The 8005-nt window shown below is 43.8% G+C and overlaps 1 long non-coding RNA gene across 1 annotated transcript in view; it reads right to left on the reverse strand.

The window, feature by feature from the left end:
• Positions 1-2188: 2188 nt before the first annotated feature.
• The window catches only part of LOC104984657, a 35267-nt gene continuing 29450 nt past the window's right edge, over positions 2189-8005 (reverse strand). Inside the window, exon 3 of the long non-coding RNA XR_824772.1 lies at positions 2189-2270. This is a non-coding gene — a long non-coding RNA (uncharacterized LOC104984657). The remainder of the gene's footprint in view (positions 2271-8005) is intronic.

Below are 8005 nucleotides of genomic sequence, written 5' to 3' on the forward strand. Positions count from 1 at the left end.
ATACTGACTCCTATGAGGGCTTTTAACAATCAGTTAATCACATAGATTGGAAATAAATTGTAGAATGATGGTGGGTGGGTTGATGCCGATGAGATCCAGGGAGGAAAAACCTGTCTGTGTCAGTCATTAAGCAGTCACATCAGCCCTTGAGATAAGGTCTCACTGTGCCCATTTTACTAATGAGGAAAACAGGTCCGGTGACTTGGAGGTATGAAGAACAGGAGGCAGGGTGAAACCTAGGTCTCTCTGGGCTATTTCCATTTCACCAAACTTAGTCATGTATGGCAAGTAGAAGAGGAAGCTCAACCAGAGGGAGGGAAGCAGTAAGCTAAGCTCCTCATTGAGCTCTTGCTGGATACCTGGTATTGCATCTCATTGACCTGATTGAATCCTCACAGCCATCTTAGATAGGTGCCATAATCCTTGTTATACGGGTGGCTCAGAGAGTGACAGGCCCAAGGTCATGCAGTCAGATAAAAGCAGCATCAAGAATAAACCAGGGATCTGTGGTTCCAGCCCCAGCCCTCTTAGCAGGTGGTGGTGGTTTAGTCGCTAAGTCGTGTCCGACTATCACGACCCCCATGGACTATAGCCCTCCAGTCTCCTATGTCCTTGGAATTCTCCAGGCAAGAATACTGGAGTGGGTTGCCATTTCCTTTGCCAGAGGATCTTTCCCACCCAGAAATCGAACCCCAGTCTCCTGCATTGCAGGCATTCTTTATGACTGAGCTACAAGGGAATCCCTCTTAGCAGGTGGCTCAGTGGTAAAGAATCCTGCCAGTGCAGAAGATCCCTGGGTCAGGAAGAAACGGAAATTTATTTCCTTGAAGGAGGAAATGGCAACTTTCCCCTGAAGGAGGAAATGATATACTTTCCCAGCTGTGGACAGAAGACCCTGGCTGGCTACAGTCCAGGGATTCATAAAGAGTTGGACCCAACTTAGCATGCACACACACACCAGAGTACCTCCAGCCTCCTCCCCCAAGCTGCAACCAGCTGTGTGGGAGTTACCCACACAGTTACCACTCCTCACCCTTGGTGCCAGGTTTCCCCACCAGGTCTAGCAAATGCCACAGGATGGACCCTTGAGACAGAAGGGCCGTTAGAAATCACCTAGTCCTCAACCAACCCTCTGATTTGATGAAAGAAGAAACCAACCCAGGAAAGGTAAGTGATGTGCCCAAGGTCATCCTGCAAGATAGTGGCAGAGCCCAAACTCCCATTCCTGGGCTTCTGAAGAGCCATGTCTCTCACAGCTACATCCTGTGGTTGCAGGGAAGCCAGCTGTCATGAGATCTAGGATGTACACGGTGTAATGTCTTCCAGAACACAGCCAAGTCTTGGGGGGACAGGATGTAGTGAGTGCATGACACATCTGTTTTCTGTGACTTTGGAGTTCACCTGTGTGTTTCAATATTCACAGTGGGTTTGCCTTCCTGGTAGTGTCTGAGAGGTTGATCATCCTAGAAAAGGGTGTGAATTTCTTGATGGAGAGAGCAATGTGACGATTCTTGATCATGAGTTCCTTCTTTGTGTAATGTGCTGTATCTACTGCCTCCCTCAATCCTCATACAGATTTCAGACAAAACCAAGGCTTAGAGAGGTGAAACAGCTAGCCTCAAACTTGTCTTTCTGATACAAGAGACCTTGTTCTCATGTACTACATCGAAAGAGCCAGGCAGATGAGGGAAGAGGGGATAAGCAGTTCAGTTTGTCTCATTTGCTGACTTGCAAAGGCTGTTTTTATCCTCATTCAGAAACTCATTGTTCTTGGTTGGAAAGATTCCCACAGTGGGTCCCTAATAAGCAGCTTTGGACAATGGCAGCCCTGAGTCCCGGGACCAGCCCTTGAACAGGCCCCTGTGGCCGGCTGGACCAGGGGTGAGCGGGGCCAAGGACTGGAGATGGTGAGACAGATGAGGGAAGGTCTGAGGCTTCATCTGCCTGACTGAGGCCCTCAAGGTAGCCACAAATATGCCAGCAAAAGGAAAGACCAGAGACAGATTCAAACCTGACAGGGCTTCTGTGGACTGCTAACGGTCTGATTGTTGAGGCTGATGCAGGGGACATCATGGAGTTGCCCACCAAACATCAGCTGCTATTGGTTAAGGGACCAAGAAAAGGACTCACACGGATACGGGCCACTCCCATTCCTGAAGTTCAGATGGGGCTGACCCTCACTTCTGTGGTTCCTGGGATGCGCAAGCGACCCTGTCCTGGTCAATCAGCATATTCCAAACTTTGACCATAGTGACTGGTCCGAGGAGAGCCTAGAAACCAAATTGGTTAAATGAGGCTTGGTCCTTGGGATCTGGAAAATTGAGAAGCCTGCTACTAGGGGTACTGGGCTGGGAGGATGGAGGGACATCTCTTGGAGAGAGACTCTAGATGTGTCCATTTTGGCCTGAGAGAGTCCTGATGAATTCAGACAAGTGAAGATACCGACATACCGGCACACATAGAACTTATTGTTTGCTGGACTTTGTACCTTATTTTGCTCGTTTCTCAGAATAATCCTGATGGTCATCGTTATCCCCATTTCAAAGACTGAACACCTATAAGTACTTGATAAATATTAGCTGCTCTGTGCCAATCAGCCTGGTGTTTCCCAAATTTCCCTAGAAAGGATCCTCAGGGCTTGACAGACTGCCAGGTGTCACCCCTGGGAATTCTGGTCCAGGTGCTCTGGACCAGGGCCCAGGAATCTGTGTTTTAACAAGTGCCCTGAGGATTCTCAGCATCAAGGACATTTGGGAAATGCATTCGACTCAATCCCCACCACAGCCTACCGAGAAAAGATATTACAGACATTTTTATTTCAAGTTGCGGCAAGCAAGGCTCAAGAGAGGTTAGGTAACCTGCCCAAGCTGACACAGGTGGCGAGTGACCGAGCTGGGGTTTGAACCTGGATCTACCTGACTTTCACACTCCTTGTGGAAAGGGGATGATAACAACTGCCTGTATGTTTCACAGGTCATGAAAGACTCAAATGATGGAAAGAATGTCACAAAGTGGAAAGTGAAAACCACTACCCAGAGAGAGAAGTGGTGATTTATGAAAAAGAAACCCAAGTAACAAGAGAAAAACAAAAGACCTCAAAGTGAAATTTGCTCAGTCATGTCCAACTCTTTGCAACCCCATGGAATTCTCCAGGCCAGAATACTGGAGTGGGTAGCCTTTCCCTTCTCCAGGAGATCTTCCCAACCCAGGGATTGAACCCAGGTATCCCACATTGAGGGCAGATTCTTTACCAACTGAGCCACTAGGGAAGCCCAAGAATACTGGAGTGAGTAGTCTATACATTCTCCAGTGGATCTTCCTGACCCAGAAATCAAACTGGGGTCTCCTGCATTGCAGGCGGATTCTTTACCAACTGAGCTATCAGGAAAGCCCTAAACCACTTGGTAACTGAGATGACCTACATGGAAGTTTTTTCCTCCCTTTTAAAATTTGCATATAATAAAATTCGCTCTTTGTGTCAACCACCAGATAGACTAGATTTTAGTTTATAGATCATAGTTGTAAAAAGAAATGGATCAACTCTCTGGGAATGTCTTAAGTCTTGCTGATGGACTTCTGAAAGTGTTACAAGTCTTGGCTGTGACTCAGAGCAGACTGGACTCACGTCCTAGCTCTGAGACTAACAATTTGGGTGACTGTGGACAAGTCACCTTTATGTCTTGTAAGAAGAGTGACATGGGCCGTGCATCTTCTGACAGCCTCAGTTGATAGTTTGTTACATTCTTTCCCTCTCTGCCCTGAGGCTCCAGTTTAGGCTTTGTTGAATGTGAAGTTTAGGAAAGGTATTCATGGTAAGAACTCTGGGATAACAAAAGGGTTAAATGTGGGAGAAGCAGTCTTTCTGCTGAGGTAGGAGCTCTTTGATGAGAAACTAGCAAAATGACTTTGAGGTCCCAACCTATAGATAGCCCAGTCTTTACACACCCACTATTGCCTGGGTCGTCCAGCTGGCCCAATAACGAAACAGAGAGAAAACCAGTCTGAACTGAGCACTCACCAGGTACCCAGAGCTTGACACAGGTGCTCTCATTTCATTCTCGCAGCAGAATCTGCTTTGAGGTACTTATGATTCTTTTCACTTTCCAGATGAAGACACTGAGGTTCAGAGACACTATGTCATTTGCTCAAGGTTACACAGCCCAGGAAGGCATGAGCTGGTATCAGAACCCATGGCTTCCTGGCCTGAAGGATAGAGGTGTTTCCTCACTTCTCAGATCCTGAGAAGCCTACACCAAATGGCAGAGAGACTCATCTTCTGCAAATCTTGGTTTGACTAATTTCACAACATTTCTCAAGAATCTAGCTCTCAGAACCAGTGCGCTCCTCCCACTCATCTCTGTGGTTCTCCAGACTTCTAAGTTTGTGACAAAAATCAGCCTCTCCGTGGTCCGTGGAAATAGATGTCTTAAAACAAAAGTGATCAGAACCTCAGGAACAAGGAGGATGGATGGCTACCTCTGGATAGAGTGACACTAGATGTTTTGAAGGATAAATAGCAACCTCTTCTGGAACTTCCCTGGTGATCTAGTAATTAAGACTTTGTGCTTCCAATGCAGGGGGCTTGGGTTCAATCCCTGGTCAGGAAACTAGGATTCCACATGCCCCATGGCCAATGACAAAAACAAGCGAACAACAACTGCCCCCCTCCCCCAACAACGCTTTCTAATGCTTGAAAAATAGGAAGAGATAGCATGGCTGATGGTACCATCCTGAGCTAGAGCTGGGAGGCCTGTATGATCAGGGTAGAGCCACCTTTCTGGAGTGGGTATCCTCCCAGAAGTGTCCGGAGACACAGAGCATGTCTGTGTGCTGATAGAACTGGTCCAGAGGAGAGGGAGGCACTTAAGATGGAGAAGAAACAGAATCTGGGAGAAAATCAGAGGCCTGGGGTCCTGTAATAGAGGCTTAGTCTTCAGTACAGGAAAGGAAACTTCTTCCTTTGTGACAGAAGAGAAGGGAGAAGTGATAGGTAAAGTTAGGTGGATAGCTTTGGCGGAGGAGACATCTGCTTTTGAGGGAAATGTGAGGCAAGATCACCAGTGGGAGCAGAAAGGAGCAGAATGGCTGTTGAGGTTTGAGGAGAGGCAAGAAGGTATGAAATGTTGTTCTAAAGGGTGGGAAAACCACCACCTCTGGAAAGCCTGTTGTTACCTGCAACAGATGACCGTAGCTTTAAAGTGGGACCTGTCAGCATGGCTCAGCTGCTTAGTGCAGGCATCAAGGTTGTAGACAGTTGGATTTAACTAGCCAGATGAGTATAATGCATAGAGTGTGGGGGCAAGGAAGATGGGGTGTTTAGAAAGTTGTAAGAATGGACCATGCATTCTAAGTTGGCTAAAGAGAGAAGTGAGTCATGACAGAGTGATAAAGCAGGAGATGGTTGGTAGACTGGACAATGGCTGGAACTGAATGACTGTTGGGATGGGAGTACCATGGTAGGTTACCAAGTGGACTTAACTGATGTTTATAGAGAATTCTGTCCAAAAGCAGCAGGATACACATTCTTTTCAAGTGCACATGAAACATTTTCTGTGATAGATCACATGCTGGATCACAAAACAAGCATTTGTAAATGTAAGAAACTTGAAATCATATTAGCATCTTTTCCATCCACAGTGCGATGAGGCTAGAAACCAACTACAAGAAAAAACTGAAAAAAAAAGTGGATGCTAAAAAATAGGCTACTAAACAACTAATGGATCACTGAATAAATCAAAGAGGAAATAAAAAATAATCTAAAGACACAAAAATGAAAGCATGATGATCCAAAACCTACAGGACTCGGCAAGAGCAGTTTGAAGAGGAAACTTTATAGCAATACAAGCTTACCTCAGGGAAAAGGAAAAATCTCAAATAACTGCCTAACTTTACATCTAAAGCAACTAGAGAAAGAAGAAACAAAACCTAAAGTTAGTACAAAGGAAGAAATCATATGATTAGATTAGAGCAGAAACAAATGAAATAGATGCTAAAAAAAAAAAAAAACTATAGAAAAGATCAATGAAACTAAAAGCTGCTTCTTTGAAAAAGTAAAAATTGATAAGCCTTTAGCTAGACTCATCAATAAAAAAAACAGAATCAATAAAATGAGAAGTTAAAAGGAAGTTCCAATTGATAACACAGAAATACAAAGAATCATAAAAGTCTACTATGAATAGCTATATGTCAACAAAATGAACAACCTAGAGGAAATGGACAATCTTTAGAAGAACGGACACTGGGTATAATGGAGAAGGAAATGGCAACCCACTCCAATATTCTTGCCTGGAGAATTCCATGGACAGAGGAGGCTGGGGTCCATGGGGTCATAAAGAGTCAGACATGACTGGGTGACTTAACACACACTGGGTATAAATTTCAACTAAAAAAATTAGAACAATAAATAAATATTGAACTTTGGCTAAGGATATGCATGCTGGAGTATTTAGAGGTGAAAGGCACTGATTTCTGAAACTTAATTTTAAATGCATAAAAAAAATAAAATGGATTGATGGATACGTGATTAAGTGAATAAGCAAAATGTTAATGCTAGATGTTAAATGGAAAATATGTGAGTGATTATTGTACAATTTTTTCAGGTTGTATGTACGAAAAAATTCAGGATGAAATAATGATGTAGAAGACAACATGCAAAAACAAAGATATTATATAATTAAGATTATAAATGACTTTAAAAAATTTATTTATTTTTATTCCTTGGTTTTGCAGCACGGCCATATGAGATTTTAGTTCCCTGACCAAGGATTGAACTCACATCCCTTGCATTGGAAGCATGGAGTCTTAACCACTAGACCATCAGGGAAGTCCCCATGAATGCCTTTTTAAAATCACCTAAAATATTAAACGGTGTTTTATATTCAATTTAAATACTTGTAACATTATTCTTTTTTTTTTTTTGCTGTCTGGGGAGGCCTTACAAATAGCTGTGAAAAGAAGAGAAGTGAAAAGCAAAGGAGAAAAGGAAAGATATAAGCATCTGAATGCAGAGTTCCAAAGAATAGCAAGAAGAGATAAGAAAGCCTTCCTCAGCGATCAATGCAAAGAAATAGAGGAAAACAACAGAATGGGAAAGACTAGAGATCTCTTCAAGAAAATTAGAGATACCAAGGGAACATTTCATGCAAAGATGGGCTCGATAAAGGACAGAAATGGTATGGACCTAACAGAAGCAGAAGATATCAAGAAGAGGTGGCAAGAATACACAGAAGAACTGTACAAAAAAGATCTTCACTACCCAGATAATCACGATGATGTGATCACTGACCTAGAGCCAGACATCCTGGAATGTAAAGTCAAGTGGGCCTTAGAAAGCATCACTACGAACAAAGCTAGTGGAGGTGATGGAATTCCAGTGGAGCTATTTCAAATCCTGAAAGATGATGCTGTGAAAGTGCTGCACTCAATATGCCAGCAAATTTGGAAAACTCAGCAGTGGCCACAGGACTGGAAAAGGTCAGTTTTCATTCCAATCCCAAAGAAAGGCAATGCCAAAGAGTGCTCAAACTACCGCACAATTGCACTCATCTCACACGCTTAGTAAAGTAATGCTCAAAATTCTCCAAGCCAGGCTTCAGCAATATGTGAACCGTGAACCTTCTGATGTTCAAGCTGGTTTTAGAAAAGGCAGAGGAACCAGAGATCAAATTGCCAACATCCGCTGGATCATGGAAAAAGCAAGAGAGTTCCAGAAAAACATCTGCTTTATTGACTATGCCAAAGCCTTTGACTGTGTGGATCACAAGAAACTGTGGAAAATTCTGAAAGAGATGGGAATACCAGACCACCTGACTTGCCTCTTGAGAAATCTGTATGCAGGTTAGGAAGCAACAGTTAGAACTGGACATGGAACAAAAGACGGTTCCAAATAGGAAAAGGAGTACAGCAAGGCTGTATATTGTCACCCTGCTTATTTAACTTCTATGCAGAGTACATCATGAGAAACGCTGGGCTGGAAGAAACACAAGCTGGAATCAAGGTTGCCGGG

This window comes from Bison bison, unplaced genomic scaffold, assembly GCF_000754665.1.
Source record: "Bison bison bison isolate TAMUID 2011002044 unplaced genomic scaffold, Bison_UMD1.0 scf7180017864034, whole genome shotgun sequence".
NCBI lineage: Eukaryota > Metazoa > Chordata > Mammalia > Artiodactyla > Bovidae > Bison > Bison bison.